The sequence below is a fragment of the Hyla sarda genome, chromosome 4 (assembly GCF_029499605.1).
Source record: "Hyla sarda isolate aHylSar1 chromosome 4, aHylSar1.hap1, whole genome shotgun sequence".
In the NCBI taxonomy this organism is placed as follows: Eukaryota; Metazoa; Chordata; class Amphibia; order Anura; family Hylidae; genus Hyla; species Hyla sarda.
The window spans coordinates 395,980,436-395,999,541 of record NC_079192.1 but is presented as its reverse complement, the minus strand read 5'-3'; the positions used below and the strand labels follow the sequence as shown (position 1 = coordinate 395,999,541).

Below are 19,106 nucleotides of genomic sequence, written 5' to 3'. Positions count from 1 at the left end.
CAACACTTAGCGTTATGGCTGAATAAATTGCTTGACATCCGTGCTGCACATTTGTTTCTTATCGTTTACACTTGAACCAAGGTCCGGTTCTGTCTGAGACGCGGGAGGGGCGACCGAGTGAGCTGTGCCGCACTTGCTATATGTGTTGAAATAATATATATATAATATACAGCCCACGCCATTCGTGCTTGCTGGGAGTTGTAGTTTTGCAACAGCTAGAGACACCCTGGGTGGGAGACAGTAGCTTAAACCCTATTTGTCTCTGCCGATCACATGATTAAATCATTGAGTCCCGACGTGTTTCCCAACCAGGGTGCCAGAACAGACAATTGTTTTTGATTAAATCATTAAGTCCCGATGTGTTTCCCAACCAGGGTACCAGGACAGACAGTCGTTTGTCATTTTGCAACAGCTGGAAGCACCCTGTTTGGGAAACACTGTCTTAGACCCTATTTGTCTCCGCCGATCACATGATCAAATCATCAATTCCCGACATGTTTTGGCAAAAGAGAGTATTTGTAAATAAACTGGATACATTTAAATGTTTAATCTGTCAACAGCTGTCCAGGCATGCTGGGAGTTGTAGCTTTTCAACACCTGGAGACACCCTGTTTAGGAAACACTGTCTTAGACCTTATTTGTCTCCGCCGATCACATGATCAAATTGAGTGCCGATGTGTTTAGACAAAATAGAATATTAGTAATTAAACTAGATACATTTAAATTGTCAACGGCTGTCCGGGCATGCTGGGAGTTGTAGTTTTAAAACAACTAGCGGCACCATGGTTTGGAAACACTGGCTAAGACCCTAATCCTCTCCGCTGATCACATGATCAAATCATCGAGTCCCGACATGTTTTGACAGAATAGAATATTGATAAATAAACTGGATACATGAAAAAAAATTTTAAACTGTCATTTTTCCTGGTAGTTCATAGCAGGACAAACAGTTAACCCTCGGCTGGGAAAGTTTAGTGCTTGGAATAAACCTCCCCTTTTATTCCAATATGGAGAAGTCACATACTTTAAGAAACTTAGCTATTAAAAGCGAGCGGACAGGCTGCATACTGTACAATATAGGAGTTATTTCTGTTTGTTGTGTAGGAACTAGATGGGAAAACTGTCATGTACTTGGCTCCAGGCATGAGAGTGCCGTACGATACACAAAACGTTTATCATTACTTGTATATTCCGGTGCAATATACTGATATAGGGAGGAACCCTGAGGAGGCGATGGATGGAGTGCATGCTGCCAGCGTAGATGCCCCCTTCGCCCGGTGCATGATTGCCGGTCCGTGGTTTAGGGAGATAACCTCAGTGCAACCCTCTTAATTTAGTAACTTAAGGGAGGGGGCAAAAGAGATGGTGGGAAATAATCGTGTTTCGGGTTCTGGTTCTAAAATTATTCCACTTGTCCTCGCTTTCTTTTTTTTTCCCATGGTAGATTGCATTCTAATTACAAATAACAATCCAATATTAGTCCTTTTACAGCCTAACATATGGGATATCTCTTTCTATTTAAAGGGGTACTGCAGAGAAAAAAAAATTGTCAGATCAACTGGTGCCAGGAAGTTATACAGATTTGTAAATGACTTATTTTTAAAAATATTAATCCTTCCAGTATTTTTTAGCTGCTGTATGCTCCAGGGGAAGTTGTGTAGTTCTTTCCAGTCCGATCACAGTGATCTCTGCGCATCAGGAACTGTCCAGAGTAGAAGCAAATCCCCATAGCAAATCTCTCCTACACTGGACAGTTCCTGACTTTGATAGAGGTGGCAGAAGATAGCACTGTGGTCAGACTGGAAAGAACTACACAACTTACTGTGAAGCATACAGCAGCTGATAAGTACTGGAAGGATTAGGCTTTTTATATAGAAGTAATTTACAAATCTGTATAACTTTCTGGCACCCTTTAATCCTTCTAGTACTTATCAGCTGCTGTATGCTCTACAGGAAGTTGTATAGCTCTTTCCAGTCTGACCACAGTGCTGTCTGCTGCCACCTCTGTCTGTGCCGTTAACTGTTCGAAGCAGGAGAGATTTGCTATGGGGATTTGCTCCTTCTCTGGACAGTTCCTTTACCTTCAATGGCTTAAAGGGGTTATCCAGGGAAAAAAATGTTTTATATCAACTGGTAAAACAGATTTGTAAATTACTTCTATTAAAAAATCTTAATCTTTTCAGTACTTATGAGCTGCTGAAGTTGAGTTGTTCTTTTCTGTCTAAGTGCTCTCTGATGACATGTGTCTCGGGAACTGCCCAGTTAGGAAGCAAATCCCCATAGCAAACCTCTTCTACTCTGTGCAGTTCCCTAGACAAGCAGAGATGTCAGCAGAGAGCACTGTTGCTAGACAGAAAACAACAACTCAACTTCAGCAGCTGATAATTATTGAAAGGATTAAGATTTTTTAATAGAAGTAATTTACAAATCTGTTTAACTTTCTGGAGCCAGTTGATATAAAAAACGTTTTTTTTTCCAGGAATACCCCTTTAACCTAAAAGACTCTGAATTTATTTTCCCATGTTACTAATGGGAATAATTCGGATTAAAGATAAATAAAGAAATTGTGTTTATGAAGTTCTTTAGTATAATGCATATACACCTTGAGAGTCTAACCTTTATACTCTCTGATCTTCGATTTGGGAAAAGTAGGAGCACCTTTTTAGTTTTCACCTGTGGCACCAAAAAGATCTAAAAGTGTGTTTGGAAATATCTAGTGTCTTGTAGTAAAAAATATGTAATTTCTTCTCTGCTGATCATGGTCATTGTTTATGGCGCCAAATGGAGTAAATATACTTAAAGGGGTACTCCGCTGCTCAACGTTTGGAACAAACTATTCTGAACACTGGATCTGAACGCTGGGGCAGTGGAGTACCCCTTTAATGGCACCAATGTATTCCTGGCCTTATGCACCAACCCTAACCTTAATTTAAGGGGCACTCCGGTGGAAAATGTTTTTTTTTTTTAAATCAACTGGTGCCAGAAAGTTAAACAGATTTGTAAATGACTTCGACTAAAAAATCTTAATCCTTCCAGCACTTATTAGCTGCTGAATACTACAGAGGAAATTCTATTCTGTTCTTTTTGGAACACAGTGCTCTCTGCTGACATCACAAGCACAGTGCTCTCTGCTGACATCTCTGTCCATTTTAGGAACTGTTCAGAGCAGCATATGTTTGCTATGGGCATTTTCTACTACTCTGGACAGTTCTTAAAATGGACAGAGATGTCAGCAGAGAGCACTGTGGTAAAGATGTCAGCAGAGAGCTCTGTGTTCCAAAAAGAACAAAATTTCCTCTGTAGTATTCAGCAGCTAATAAGTACTGGAAGGATTAAGATATTTTTTTAATAGCAGTAATTTACAAATCTGTTTAACTTTCTGGCACCAGTTGATTTAAAAAATAAAAAAAATACCCCTTTAATACACTAACTCTAGTCTTCGTCTCACACGTTAACCTGAAAACCAGACCTTTTGGCATCTAATGCAGCCCTGACCTAAGGCACCAGATGTAACCCTGTCCTGATGCACCAACCCTAATCCTGATCTCATACACTGGACATAATGGCAGCGACTGTAACTTGATCTAACCCGACCAACATCATTCACCAATCCTAACCCTGACCTAATGTACCAACCCTAACATCCTTACCTAAGGCACCAACTGTTACCCTGACCTAATGGCATGGTTGCTGTCTTTTCTTTACCTACAGGACCATATCGATTGCATGGTTCCAATTTATTTCTGAAGCCCTGTCTGGATTGGGTCTTATTTGTCCATGCCGAATCCATGCACTCATTCCTGGCGCAATGTGCCATAACTAGCCATGTTCAGAAGTCCATTTGCTCCTTATCAAGGTCTACGTCTTACTAAGAACCACAGCAGAGCCCAGCTTCAGTCTACCAAACAGAAGTCCAAAACCATCATGGAGGAGCTACATTTGGATGATACTATTTATATGAAACTCCAAGACAAAAATTCACAACCGGCAACCCTACTTTTCGTCATATGGCTTCCCATCGATTCCTTGGTAAGAGGACTTAGCCCTCCACATGTAAGTAAATTACCATATCCAACATTTTGTTATATAGTGTTGTAGCTTATCTGCCTATTAAAGTTTACTTGTTTAGGATAGACGTGACCAAGAACGGCACCTTGACTTGTCTAATGGCACAATTGGTACATGTAGGAATTAACTTATAACCAAAAGCCCGACAAAAATTTGCAATAGTTTAACTCAAAAACCCATGCTCTGTGCGAGAAAACTGGTGAAGAATGTTACAAAGTTAAAGGAAAAGACACAACTCTATCAAGTCCAACCTATATCCGTGCTGTGCTGATCCAGAGGTAGGCAGAAAAAAAAACCTTTATGAAGTAAAAAAACAAGTAGGGGAATAAATTCCTTCATAACCCAAAATATGTGGAATCAATGGCCCTTCTCCAGGAATCCAGTACCTGTATTTGTAAGACTATATTTTACAAGAAAGGCATCCTGGCCCCTTTTGATCTTGTTTAGCGACTCAACCATCATAACGTGGCAAAGAGTTCCATAATCTCACTGCTCTTACAGTAAAGAATCCCTGTCTGTGATGATGATGATGATGATGATGAAACCTTCTTTCCACCAGATATGAAGGATGTTCCCTTGTCATAGACCCATGTCCATCAAGTCTAATTTATAATCCTACCAGGCAAATATCTCTATGAGGCAGATCACAATTACTGCATATTAGGAGACAAAATTAGTTCAGCTCTTACAGTAAAGAAGCCCTACATATGAAGAAGATGAAACTTTCCTTCCTGTAGACTTAGAAGTTGCTTGTAATCAGATCGCCCCTAAGACGTCTTTTCTCCAAACTGAGTGAAGGCCCTAGACATGTATAGTGTTGGTCAAAGCCACTAATTTTGACAGGACTGGCAACAACTTAGGGGTACTCCACCCCCACGATCTTGGCTTTGGGACCCCAGACATCCGGTGCATGTAGCGAACTTCCCTCCATGCCGGATGACTGGCCATATGGGGCGGAGGCTCGTGATGTCACAACCACGCCCAGCTTGTGATGTCACGTGTACACCCCCTCAATACAAGTCTATGGGAGGGGGCGTGATGGCCATCACGCCCCCTCCAATAGACTTGCATTGAGGGGTGTGGCCGTGACATCACATCTTTTTACATCTATATTCCTCAAAGCTTCTTTACAGGTCCAAGATGCTAAAGGGGTACAGTGCTACACACACATCTTATCACTTATCCAAAGGATAGGGGATAATATGTTAGATTGCGGGGGTCCCGCCACTGGGAACCACCGTGATCTCCGGGCGGGCAACATGCGGCGTCCGGAACACTTCCGTGTTTGGGACATCAGGCTATGCCACATCCATTCATGTCTATGGGGGGGGGGGGGCATGACAGCTAGTACAGAGCCATCATGTCTCCTCCCATAGACTTGAATGGAAGGGGCATGGTGACCTGCATTGCCAGTATCGGGCACGGAGCGGAGTTGGCTCCGAGACCTGAATGACAGGGGTGCTGGCCCGGAGATCGCTGGTGAGACCCCCACGATCAAACATCTTATCACCTATCCTTTGGATAGGGAATAAGATGTGTGCGGCGGAGTACCCCATTCAGCAACTGTTTCTTATGGGATCTAAACAAATCAAAGCTCCCATCAAGCTGACTAGATACTGCTATACACAGACCAACTAGATCTCAGCATCTTCTATTTAGACCCTACACTTTTTGAGGTTATATTCTTGAATGTTCTTCCCGACATGGCATTTTTCCAACTATGTGCTGACAGATATTGATAGATATTTGCAGAGAGTCGCATTACAAACCTGGAATGACCTTGAAAGGGTATTCATCCCTAATGTCTTCTCCCTTAAGTCAGGAAATTCTTGCAAATATTTATTTTACAGGATGACTATCCCCGTCACCTTCCCCTTTACTTGCCACATCTGCATGTAATAGACGGATATTACTAGTCGCAGTGGAGAGCTCTGATTGTATCCGTGAAGAAAAACCGTCTTTCCCTGAAGAGTAACTAAATAATTCATTGTCCGTTCATTCTCTTTTCTATCATATACAAAAGAATGCCCAATGACATATGCTAGAGGTGGCCCTTTTGAAGGCGGGGCTACCATACAAAAGAATTCTGGCTAATTCTCTAGGAACTGGTAACAATATTAATCTAAGTTAACTGTTTCCGGAACATATCTGAATCCTTCTGTGTTCCTATCGCTTATGGGTAAATAGATTTGTTTGATCGATGGAAGTTTTTGTTCAGTTCCAGGATAGGACGAAAATGGAACAAAAGGGACATGAAATGCTTATGGGGTCCAGGTTTGAGATCCTGCATAATTGTTAATATTTTGGTCATTTAGAGTAGAGTGGGGCTATATATATGTTAGTTCTACCGAGACGCCAGTGCAAGGTTGAATTGTCCCACCAGAAGATCATAGCTTCTCATTTCAGGTTATCTGAAGGACCATCTACTCATGATCCCCTATCCACAGGTTAACCAGCTGATGGGGGGGGGGGGGTGCTGCGGAGTCAAGAACAAAAGAACAAGGACCCTAATCTCCCATTAGAATGGAGTAGTGGCAGGCCTCCGTGGGCACCACTCCATTCCAATGGATAGAGCATAATTTTCCAAAATAGCACAACCCCTTTAATTGAGCATGTTGGAGATGAGGTAGAACATACTGTATGTCTACTGTTGAAGAATCAGCACTTGCCCAATTCCCTTAAATTACAATGGCCCATTTTCTTATCAGATCTCCATATTGAAATGTAAGAACATTAAAGAGGTACTTTTTTTTTTATTTTTTATAAACAAGTGACAGAAAGTTAAAAAATTTGTAAATGACTTCTATTTAAAAATCTTAATCCTTCCAGTACTTCTCAGCCGCTGTTTGCGCCACAGGAAGTTATTTTCTTTTTGAACTTCCTTTCTGTCTGACCACAGTGCTCTCTGCTGACACCTCTGTCCATGTCAGGAACTGTCCAGAGCAGGAGAGGTTTTCTATGGGGATTTTCTCCTATTCTGGATAGTTCCTTAAATGGACAGAGGTGTCAGCAGAGAGCACTGTGGTCAGACAGAAACAGACAGAAAAGAAATTCAAAAAGAATGTGGAGCATACAGCAGCTGATAAGTACTGGAAGGATTAGGATTTTTAAATAGAAGTAATTTACAAACCTGTTTAACTTTCTGGCACCAGTTGGTTTAAAAAAAAAATAATAATGTTGTACCCCTTTAAGAATCATTTCAGTCAAAAAAAATACTGTTTTCTAGCAGTCCATATAAGTCACATTGTACACTCCATTTACCCCAATAGAATGCCACAAGAACATTCCCAACCCCCCCTCCACCCCAACATGGCCGACATCAGAGTCATTATGTATATAAATTAGGATAAGCAAAAAAAACGATACCACGACAATGTGGGGTACAAAACATGCAAGGAAAGACAATTGATACCTGTAGATAGTGTAGAAAATGAAGGCCTTACAAGCGCCTTTACCCTATTGCCTATCAAACTTTCTTGCCACTTTCCTTTTACGATACAACCACTTCTCCTTTAAGATAGGACCCTATTTAGATTTTATTTATCTTGGAGTTTTGAGATCAAGGTTTACTGGGATGGTCGTAGGCCCAAGGGGATTAAAGACCAGCTGTATTCAGCCTCGGTAGCCCCAATGTATAGTATTGTTACTGAGGCAGCCATTCGCCATTCACTCTTCACCTACACGTTACATAGTGATGGTTCTCTGTGTGTATGGGGTGTGTAAGTGTCAGGATAGAACAATTGTGTCATAGTGCTGACATGGTAGAAACTGCAAAGATAAAGGCGTTTTGCACTACCTGACTTCAGGGATGCATCTGAGTGAGAGAGAAAGGGGTTACCAGGCATCGCCTATCCAGTCCACCTTCTGGGATACTGCACCATCTGGGACCTGAATGAGCAGTCCAATTTTGGACCATTGGGAAATAATATTTGTGCATGTATTTATCCCTTATATGCATGCTGTAGGATCATGTTATGCTGCTAGTTTTACACTTTGTTTCCATCCCCTGATGAACCCCATATTTAAGGGGAGAAATGTGTTGAGATTTTTGAGTTAAGAATACAGGATTGTTGATTTCTGGGGGTCACCTGTATATACTGGGGGTAGTATTGGTTGTTTTCTAGAGCCTATACCACTACACCCTTTTGTAATGAGTTTGATAGGACAAAATTATTGGTGTGGATAGATACCCTAATATTTCTTGCAGCAACCTGCCCATTGTCACCATATTTGTTGTTTTTTATTTTGCATTTCTATTAAAGGTTAAAGAGTACCTGTCACCAAATAAACTTTTCCAAACTAACTACTCCTAACTCCCCTGCCGCCATAAAAAAAAAAATGTCAGAGACTTTAAAAGCTTTGTATCTTACCATTCTTCTTGCTCACATAGTGCAATCTCCCAGCAGGAGAAAGTGGGCATTCCCCAGCAGGCATGACATCACTGAAGCCTGCTGGGGGACACTTCTGCCCTCACATCTTTGCAGCGCTATGATGAATAGAAGACCTCAGGCTCTGTGCAGCAGCTTTTCAGTCTGTGTGGCTTTCTATGAGAATCTGTGGAGCTTTCACTTTCTGTGCAGCTGACAATCAAGCTCAGTGCAGAGAAGCACTTCCTGTGTTTGGTCTCCTGCCAGGCGGGGAGGAGACCAAACTCACTGTATTAATTGCAGCAGGGACCAGAACAGCACCACCTAGTGGCCGATTTTTCGATTCCATTTTAAACATATTTATGTTGATAATTTTAAAAGCAAATGAATGGCAAAGTGTCTGCTAATTACACAAGGAACACTATATTAAACATTTTATTTGGTGACAGGTAATCTTTAAGTTTTAGGAGAGGGTCTGTCTTCATGCAGTAATCGTTTCATGCAGCAATGTCCATTTGGCTGGTTTTGCAATATTAATGTGATCTTTGCTTATGTGATCTCTGGCTTTTCCCAGATTTCAGTGCGAACTGAGACATTGCATCACTAGTCAGGTGTTGAAAGGGAGGCTGTCTGGGCGGAGCAGGGAGATCATTCTCCACAGGGCTGCAAGGAATTGTAGTTTCAAGCGCAGCACACATAGAAGGGAGCCTAGCTGTGCTGCAATGGGTGGGATAACTGATATGTGGGCGGGAGAAAAGTCACCTCACACTAACAAGGGATCCTGGGCACTTGTAGTTGGTGGGAGGGAACTCCAACAGGAAATAGCTATTTTACAAAAGATAGCAGCAGCATTATGATAGACTCACAATATAGCCATTTAGCCTCAAGACAAGCATGGATCCTTCCTAAGCATGTCCATTAATGTCTGGCAAGTAAGTACTAAAATCACTTTATGTTGGATTACCCCTTTAAAGGGGTACTCCGGCGCTTAGACATCTTATCCCCTATCCAAAGGATAGGGGATAAGATGCCTGATCGCGGGGGTCCCGCCACTGGGGACCCCCGTGATCTTGCACGCCACACCCCGTTAAAATGAGTCCCCGGAGCGTGTTCGCTCTGGGTCTGATTGCTGCCGATCATGGGGCTGGAGCGTTGTGATGTCTAGGCTCTGCCCCCTCCTATAGGCTTGAGGGGACGGAGCGTGACGTCACACGGGGCGGAGCATTGACGTCACAACGCTCTGGCCCTGGGATCGACAGTAATCAGACCCGGAGAGAACACGCTGCGGGGACTGATTTTAACGGGGTGCGGCTGGCAAGATCATGGGGGACCCCCACAATCAGGTATCTTATCCCCTTTTCTCCTTTGGATAGGGGATAAGATGTCTAAGCGCCGGAGTACCCCTTTAAATAGTGTCTAGATAATATCCTAGTAGGCACCATGATGTTTGTCTAGACTTTGATGGTGGCAAGTTCCCTCAAGCCGTAAAGGCCATATAGGGTGATAACGCCTATAACCTATCCCTGTATAAACCCTCTCAAAAGGTTTGCTCGGAGATGACCCAACTTTTATTTATTTTAAATTTTTTTTTGAAAATGTTAAGGAATTTCACTCAACATAAGATATGTGAAGGGTGGCGCCTTGGAAGTGGTGGATCTAACCTCTGTAGAACATGCCCATTGTAAACACTACAAACACTATATTTCTCTAGAACACAAAGGCTGGGCTTTGCTTGTCATGCCCGGCTTAGCTGAAGAGTTATATGATCACCTATAGTATATATAAGCAGCTTCCAGCACGCCTTTCATCAACATGGAGCGTTTCCTTCTTTCTCTACACCAGTGTGGTCCGTACAATACACACAAGGAATTGGCTTGAATTAGCCAGGAATGTAAAGGTTACACCGAGGGCACAAATTGGGGTTATGTCAAAATGCTGCAGTAAATGACGCCTTCGGGAGATCTCCTTAAGGAACGAATGTCATCTGGGAAGGCTGTGGTTTTTTGTTTTTTATCTATTCAGAGTGAACTATGTGTAAAAAGTATACAAAAGTGTACTGAAGCCCCAATATCCAGCTAGAATTTTTTCTTTTTAAAATTTTATTTTATTTAATTTTCAATGCACTGTTGTGTTTTGTTTTTTTAAATCTTTGAACTTTTGTTTTTTCCTCCTCGCCTTCTCATAGCCTTAACCCCTTAAAGGGGTACTCCGGTGAAAACCTTTTTTCTTTTAAATCAACTGGCGACGGAATGTTAAACAGATTTTTATATTACTTCTATTCAAAAATCTTAATCCTTCTTGTACTTATTAGCTGCTGAATACTACAGAGGAAATTCTTTTCTTTTTGGAATGCTTTCTGATGACATCACGAGCACAATGCTCTCTGCTGACGTAATTATAATAATAATAAGTCTTTATTTATTTATTTATTGTTGTCCTTGAACCCAAGGCCCCAGCGCTGCAAGGCTGCAGTGCTAACCACTAAGCCATCATGCTGCCCTTAGCATACATCTGCTCTGCACGGTTGCTAAAATGGACAGAGATGTCAGCAGAGAGCACTGTGCTCGTGATGTCATCAGTGTTCCAAAAAGAAAGGCATTTCCTCTGTAGCATTCAGCAGCTAAAAAGTACTGGAAGGATTAAGATTTTTTAATAGAAGTAATTTACAAATATGTCTAACTTTCTGGCACCAGTTGATTTAAAAGAAAAAAGGTTTTCACCGGAGTACCCCTTTAAGGACTCAACCCACTTTCACCTTAAAGGGGTACTCCGCTGCTCAGCGTTTGGAACAAGGCTGCCGTAATAGCCCCGACCCCTCATGACGTCACACCCCGCCCCCTCAATGCAAGTCTATGGGAGGGGGCGTGACTGCATCACGCCCCCTCCCATAGACTTGCATTGACGGGGCGTGATGTTATGAGGGGGTGGGGCTACGGCATCCTCATCTTCTAAAAATCATAACGCGTTCAGTTTTGCCCATGTCAGGGCTGGTTTTTTGGTGTCACCAATTGTACTTTGTAATGACATTACTTATTTGATAACATAATCTGCGGCCAAAAAAAAAAAAAAAAGAATTATTTGTGGCGAAAAATGAAAAAAAAAAAAACAACAACGCTATTTTGCAACTGTTTAGGGCCTCCATTTCTACGTAGTGCATTTTTTGTTAAAAATTACACATTAGCCCTCATTTACTATTGTAATCCCGACAGGTTTTGTCGGGTTGTACGCCAGATTCTGTCGCATTGCGGCAGAAATTCTGTCTGCGCCAGATTTTGCGACAGAATTTGCGTTAGAATTGAAAAAAAAAACATTTTTGTAACAGATTTGTAAATTACTTCTATATAAAAATCTTAATCCTTCCATTACTTATTAGCTGCTGTATGCTCCAGAGGAAGTTGTGTGGTTCTTACCAGTCTGACCACAGTGCTCCCTGCTGACACCGCTGTCTCTGTCAGGAACTGTCCAGAGCAGGAGAAGTTTGCTATCGGGTTTTGCTTCTTCTCTGGTCAGTTCTTGACACAGAAAGAGGTGTCAGCAGAGAGCACTGTTAAGAACTACACAACTTCCTCTGGAGCATTCAGCAGCTGATAAGTACTGGAAGGATAAAGATTTTTACATAGTAGTCATTTACAAAGCTGTATAACTTTTTGGCCCCAGTTCATTTGAAAAGATTTGTTTTCCATCGGTGTACCATTTTAATTTTGTAGGATGGTCAACAAAGTTTTTTTTCCACGTCTAGAACCACAAGGAAATCACTTGGGACCCGCAAATGTAGTTCTTGTTCTTTATGTTCACTATGTAAAGAAGAAACGGTCACTTGCAACCATCATTTTGCAATATATTATGAATGACCATCTTCCTCACCTCTTCCTTCCTCGATCTGAATTTCACAGTTGCTTGAAAAATGGCGGATAAGCAAAAAAATAAAAATAATAATAATAATAATAATAATTCTTCTGAAGATCTTTGTTTAAGGGAAGAGAAAAAAAAAAAAGGAGAGAGACACACAAGCGCCCCTGGTGAAGTATGGCAGACACTGGTGGGGTATTACAGGATAAGAATACTTACCCTGTGACAGGTATTATGCAATGGGGTCCTGCAGCTTGGTTCCTCCCGATCCAGGATGCCTTTAGGTTCGGTATTGGTAGACACAGGTAAAAGCAAAAAATGTTACTTAATCACGCGCCAGACCCTATCACGTTGTCGATTCAGCAGGATAGTCAACCAGATTAGTATTTTACTAATCTGGTTGACTATCCTGCTGAATCGACAACGTGATAGGGTCTGGCGCTTGATAAAGTTAAATTTTTTGCTTTTACCTGTGTCTACCAATACCGAACCTAAAAGGCATCCTGGATCGGGAGGAACCAAGCTGCAGGACCCCATTGCATAATACCCGTCACAGGGTAAGTATTCTTATCCTGTAATACCCCACCATGATGAAGTTCCATTTTTTGCTTTTACCTGTGTCGAAGATCTTTGTCTGGAGCTTTTGAAGGGGGGGGGGGGGGTCCCTATTGCATTGATGTCAATGGAATGTTTTTTCCTTCAGTAATGGTAGGAAGTAGTATTGCTAAATAGAAATGATGCCAAAGCTGTTGGCCAGACCCTCCCTCATGCTTTACACTGCAGCTTTGCTATTTTAGATCGACTGCTGTGTATAAGTCAGTAGAGAGATGAGTTCCATTACAGGGAGGAGAGAGGTTAGGGAAAACAGTTAGGCAAATGTCATACAGATATACAGAAAAAGAAGAAGCAATAGGAGGATATGGGGCCCTGTACTCTCCCAAAAATGTATAAGAAAAATCAAAGGACACCTATCATTTGTAATAACTCATTTGGCATTTGGGGCATTTGTGTTAGCTCCTTGGTATCCAAACTGTGGAGCTCCAGATGTTACAAAACTACAACTCCCATCATGCCTTCACAGCTGTTGGAGGTCCACAGGTTGGGAACCACTGGCACCATATTGGTTTGTAGAAAACACTAGATAACCTTTTAATAGTTTGGGAACCCAAAGGTACAGGCAATTTTTAATCCACCATCCCCCCTCAATTTTAGACTACAAAAGGGATACTCCAGTGTCAGAAAATTATATTTCAATAAAATATCACCCCAAGATATATCACTTAACAATATATTGTGTTATCACATATTGTACTGGCTTCAGCATGTTTTTTTTTTTATTGGGTAGTCCTGTCATTGTTATCATGGCGTTGTCTCATCAGCTCTCTGGCTCCTTCCTGTCTTGGAAGGCTTCGCAGGATCAGTCCCTACAGCTTACATCACCATCTCCCTACCATATGCACATATAAATATATAAATATCTTTATTAGGACATTTAGAAAAGAATCAAGTGTTTACATCATGCTGCCTTTTGCTTAACAATGTCACAGGCAGAGGAGCAGACAGGTAATGAATACAGCAGGTGCTGGCTAACTGGCTGTGTAACAGTGTGTTCATACGTGGCAGATCTGTTGCAGAAATTTCTAGGGGATGCCGTCACGCCCCTTCTCATAGACATGAATGGAGGGGGCGTGGTGTGATGTCAGGGTGCTGTTAGAATGCCGGGTACTGCATGGAGATTTGCGGGGGTCCCAGCGACGTATCTCCTGTGATCAGACATCTTTTCCCTTATCCTTGGATAGGGAATAAGATGTCTAGGGTCAGAGTACCCCTTTAAGGGGTGGGACAAAAGTTTTGTCCCTGTGAAAGCTTTTCTAAAAAATAGGTAAATACATCATAAAAGCAGAGGCGTAAAGCTCAATTGTGAAGTCTCTACCAGGCCCACCACCTACCATGTTCTAGTGTCTTATGGAGTCTCTGGGCCCTTTCAGACATGAGGGTCCGGGAACCACTGCAACCTCTGCAACCCCTATAGCTATGTCCTTACAATAAGGCTATCACCCAGGACCTGAATGATGTTGCAAAAAAAAAAAAAAAATATATATATATATATATATATATATATATATGTTTATATATCTGTATAAAAATTTTAACAAACATATGAAATTTGAAGGCTTCTATTTGAAGGCGATATTCTGGTTGTGACTGGCCGGTAATGATGGCTCTCCCATCTGTATCACACGGCTCGCACATAGACCTGAAAACTCAGTTCGCCTTGTGGTGTTACTTAAAATTTCGGCATTTTTCAACTCAAGCCAAACAAATATTCCTAATTAGAGGGGATCGCTTAAAGATGCCTGGCCTGCAATCAACCCCCCCCCCCCCCCCTTAGTGCACCATGGGAGGACAAGTCATTTTGTTGTGAAAAGGCCGTAGGAAGGGAATTTACAATAAGCTGATGGTTTGCAGACACCGACATCTGATTCTTCCTCATCTCCTGAGACTAAATAACTGCAAATCATTTCCCTTCTCGGCAAAAAAAAACACCTTAGGTTTTAATTGTGTGTTTACATTTCGGCGGGCAGACATCCCATCATATCGTATAATGTAGTGCACCACCCAGTCACTATTGGGCACGCCATGGGTGATTTGCGTCCATTTATCTCCATTGTGCTCTATTCTGTCTAAATTGTGCTCCACGTTGACCGAAAATGAATTCCCTGTGTGGTCTGTAGGACACGTGGTCTCTAAAATACAATCTAAACATAATAACCTTATAAAAAAAAATACATAGGACATCTTTTATAGACAATGAACCGGTAATGTCATGCTGGTGGTAATAGAGGGTGGCCCTTACTGAAAGGGTTTGTCTAATTTAGAACAGAGGTCCCCAACCCAGTCCTCAAGGCCACCAACAGTCCAGAGATGTATTTTTATTCTTTTCTTTTCCAATTAAGTAACTGAAAAAACACGAAATGTTGGTGGGCCTTGAGGACTGGGATGGGGACCATTGGTTTAGAAAACCCGTCTTTAAATGGGCACTTGTATAAACTTTGATCAAAGTTTTGATCAGTTGGGGTCTAAGTGTTGAAACCCCAACCAATCTCAAGAACAAGCTGGGAGAAGAGTGCGCTTAGTCCGTTCTCTCATGGCTCTGTGTCACGTGACCTGGATGGACTCATAACGTAAGCCTGCAGGGCCGTCATAAAGGTCTAAGGCTTTTTGCTCCGATCCCGGCTCGTTTTCGTCATCGGTCAGGATCTGAACTCTGAGCCCCAACCAATAAAAACTTCTGGCATGTCCCTAGGAAGAGAACGGTTAAAAAGAACATTTTACGATCTGGAAGACTCATTGATGTAAATGGGTACTGTGTAATGCTTCAATTCACCTGTGGTGGCGCTGTAGGGAAACTGGACACTTACTGCTGAGTTTGCCCACACTGGGAAACTTGAAGTCCTAGCAGGACACTTCATGATTAGTTAATAATCAAAGGATCAATAGGGCCCAAAGTGGAGAATCTTTTTTGGGTGCACCATATACATTAGGACACACACAAAACTTTATCCTCTAGGTGGTGGTGGGGTTAATCAGGCACTACACAACTACCAAGGAAAGGACAGAGTCAACTGTCCTATTAAATCAATATACGACTATTTTATGTCTAAGGGGGTGTCCTAACTCTTCGGTATGGGCTCTGTTGGATTTCAACATGCAGATCCTTTGTTCTCATGGGAGATAAGATTCTCTGGCAGTGATGTATTCCTTTCTCCCCACTGAGGCTCTGTCCACACTACTGTCCACACTACTAAGAGAGGCTTTGTTCAGAACCTCCATCTGTAGTTCCAGGACAAAGGTCACCATGCTGGTTCCCAACGGACCTGATTCAAAGTAAGTGAGGTCCATAAAGCATAGTTGGTGTCTGTCATGTTGTGGGTCCGACACTGCCGTTGTGTGAGCAGAACCCAATAAATGCAAATTCTAGGTAAGATGTCTGATCGTGGGGGGCCTGCCGCTGGGACCCCCCCCCCCTCAATCTCCCTGCAGCACCCGCACTGGGGATGTGACGTCACACCACACCCCTCCATTCATGTTTATGGGATGGCCATCACGCCCCCTCCTATAGACATGAATGGAGGGGGCGTGGTGTGACGTCACATCCCCAATGCGGCTACTGCAGGGAGATTGGGGGGGTTCCCGGCGGGACCCCCGCGATCAGACATCTTATCCCCTATCCTTTGGATAGGGGATAAAATGTTTTTGCCCGGAATACCCCTTTTACGGAGAGCGTTATAAAGATGTGTGAAGACTTATAGTGCAGTCACGCCCCTCATGGAGGAAAGGAAATGCAAAGCTGCTCTCATATCACTTTTTCCTCAGTGGCTTTCCCCTAAAGGGGTACTCAGCTGCTAGACATCTTATCCCTTATCCAAAGAAAAGCAGATAAGATGTCTTACTGCAGGGGTCCCTCTGCTGGGGCTCCTGCGATCACCCACAGTACCGGTGTTCTAAAAAATGCTTCGCTTTAACTAGGAGTCTTAGAAACTGACTGGGAATGTATACCAAGCCAAAGATCTCTCCAGAAAGCAATACCCATCTGCAGATTAACCATCATAATGCACATCATTGGCCACACATTGCCATGTGTAATAGGATGTGTGCAGCCGACGAATGAAAGAAGGTAAGGGTCACACAAATTATCCAGTGATTGTTCATGCCGACCTGCCCGTCCAATACCGAGCCATGTTATAGTAAAGGAGCACGGATCTTGTAGATTGGCCTGTATGATACAGCTGCTGTATGCTCTGCAGGAAGTTCTTTTCTTTTTGAATTTTCAGTCTGACCACCGTGCTCTCTGCTGACACCTCTGTCCATGTCAGGAACTGTCCAGAGCAGGAGAGGTTTTCTATGGGAATTTGCTTCTACTCTGAACAGTTCCTAAAATGGACAGAGGTGTCAGCAGAGAGCACTGTGGTTAGACAGAAAGGAAATTCAAAAAGAAAATAACTTCCTCTGTAGTACTCCGGTGGAAAACTATTTTTTATTTTAATTTTTTTTGTTGTTAAATTGACTAGTGACAGAAAGTTAAACAGATTTGTAAATTACTTCTATTAAAAAATCTTATTCCTTCCAGTACTTTTTAGCTGCTGAATACTACAGAGGAAATTATTTTCTTTTTGGAACACAGTGTTCTTTGCTGACATCATGAGCACAGTGCTCTCTACTGACATCTCTGTCCATTTTAGGAACTGACCAGAGTAGGAGAGAATCCCCATAGCAAACCTATGTTGATCTGGACAGTTCCTAAAATGGACAGAGATGTCAGCAGAGAGCACTGTGCTTGTGATGTCAGCAGAGAGCTCTGTGTTCCAAAAAGAAAAGAATTTCCTTGGTAGTATGCAGCAGCTAATAAGTACTGGGAGGATTAAGATTTCTTAATAGAAGTAATTTACAAATCTGTTTAACTTTCTGGCACCAGTTGATTTAAAGGGGTTATCCAGGAAAAAAAAACTTTTATATATATATATATATATATATATATATATATATATATATATATATATCAACTGGCTCAAGAAAGTTAAACGGATTTGTAAATTACTTCTATTAAAAAATCTTAATCCTTTCAATACTTATGAGCTGCTGAAGTTGAATTGTTCTTTTCTGTCTAAGTGCTCTCTGATGAAGACGTGTCTTGGGAACTGCCCAGTTTAGAAGCAAATCCCCATAGCAAACCTCTTCTACTCTGTGCAGTTCCCGAGACAAGCAGAGATGTCAGCAGAGAGCACTGTTGCCAGACAGAAAACAACAACTCAACTTCAGCAGCTGATAATTATTGAAAGGATTAAGATTTTTAAATAGAAGTAATTTACAAATCTGTTTAACTTTCTGGAGCCAGTTTATATATATATAAAAAAAAGTTTTTTCCTGGAATACCCCTTTAAGAAAAAAAAGTTTTCCACCGTAGTACCCCTTTAAACTCTTCTAGCTATAGAGGTCACAGGCTGCCACTACAAATGGGCCCCTGAGTAGGTCACATATGAGACGACCGATACTACGATGCATGGTTTTGCATTGGGGCCCCAGAGCTTCATGTTTCGCTTCTATATCACGTGCATTTTCCATACATACGCCTTGAGTTCTTCTTACCCGTTCTATCTACATAATCTTCACAATCTTGGGTTCTATGAGAAAGCGAATTTTCCCTTTGTATCTTCTTTTTCTCATACTTTTAGAATTCATTCAACTTTAAAAAAAAAATGAGCCTGAGGGTAAAAAAAAGGCCTGAAAGAGAGAGAAGTGAAACGTGAGATAAGATTATAGCAGAGAGAGAGGAGAGACAGGTGGTGACTCCGCGACCAGGTCTATTAAATGGAGAGTGCTGCTTGTCATTTTCTCACGTCTGTTGCATGCGAGATCCAGTTCTTCAGAAAGCCTCCTGACATATCTCACATTGTGCGGACAGCTGGCAAACGCTTGGGACATTGTTCAATGACAAGTGAGAAATGAAATAGTTTATGTTTTTTTCTGGAAGATATTTATGAGCATTTTATGACTCTACCACATAAGAGATGTTATTATCTAGTCTAAGCTTCCTAATCACACGTTGACACGTTGGATGGTGGCCTGTAGGGCTGCTTCTCTTGGCGCCCACTCTTTACCATATGGTGTACTGTCATTTAGTAAAAAAATAATATTACCATACAGTACCGCACATTATGGTGTCCAAATAATAGTGCCTCACTGTTACCTTTACGGGAATTTGATAAAGGGGTACTTCGGGGAACTGAAACTTATTCCCTTTCCACAAGATAGGGGATAAGT

At 41.9% G+C, this 19,106-nt stretch overlaps 1 protein-coding gene across 1 annotated transcript in view; it reads left to right on the top strand.

Annotated features, from left to right (window-relative positions):
* The window catches only part of CCND2 (cyclin D2), a 648,494-nt gene that overhangs the window by 355,754 nt on the left and 273,634 nt on the right, over positions 1-19,106 (top strand). Inside the window, exon 5 of the mRNA XM_056517253.1 lies at positions 3,712-4,053. The gene's annotated coding sequence lies outside the window, so the exon portion shown is untranslated. The remainder of the gene's footprint in view (positions 1-3,711; positions 4,054-19,106) is intronic.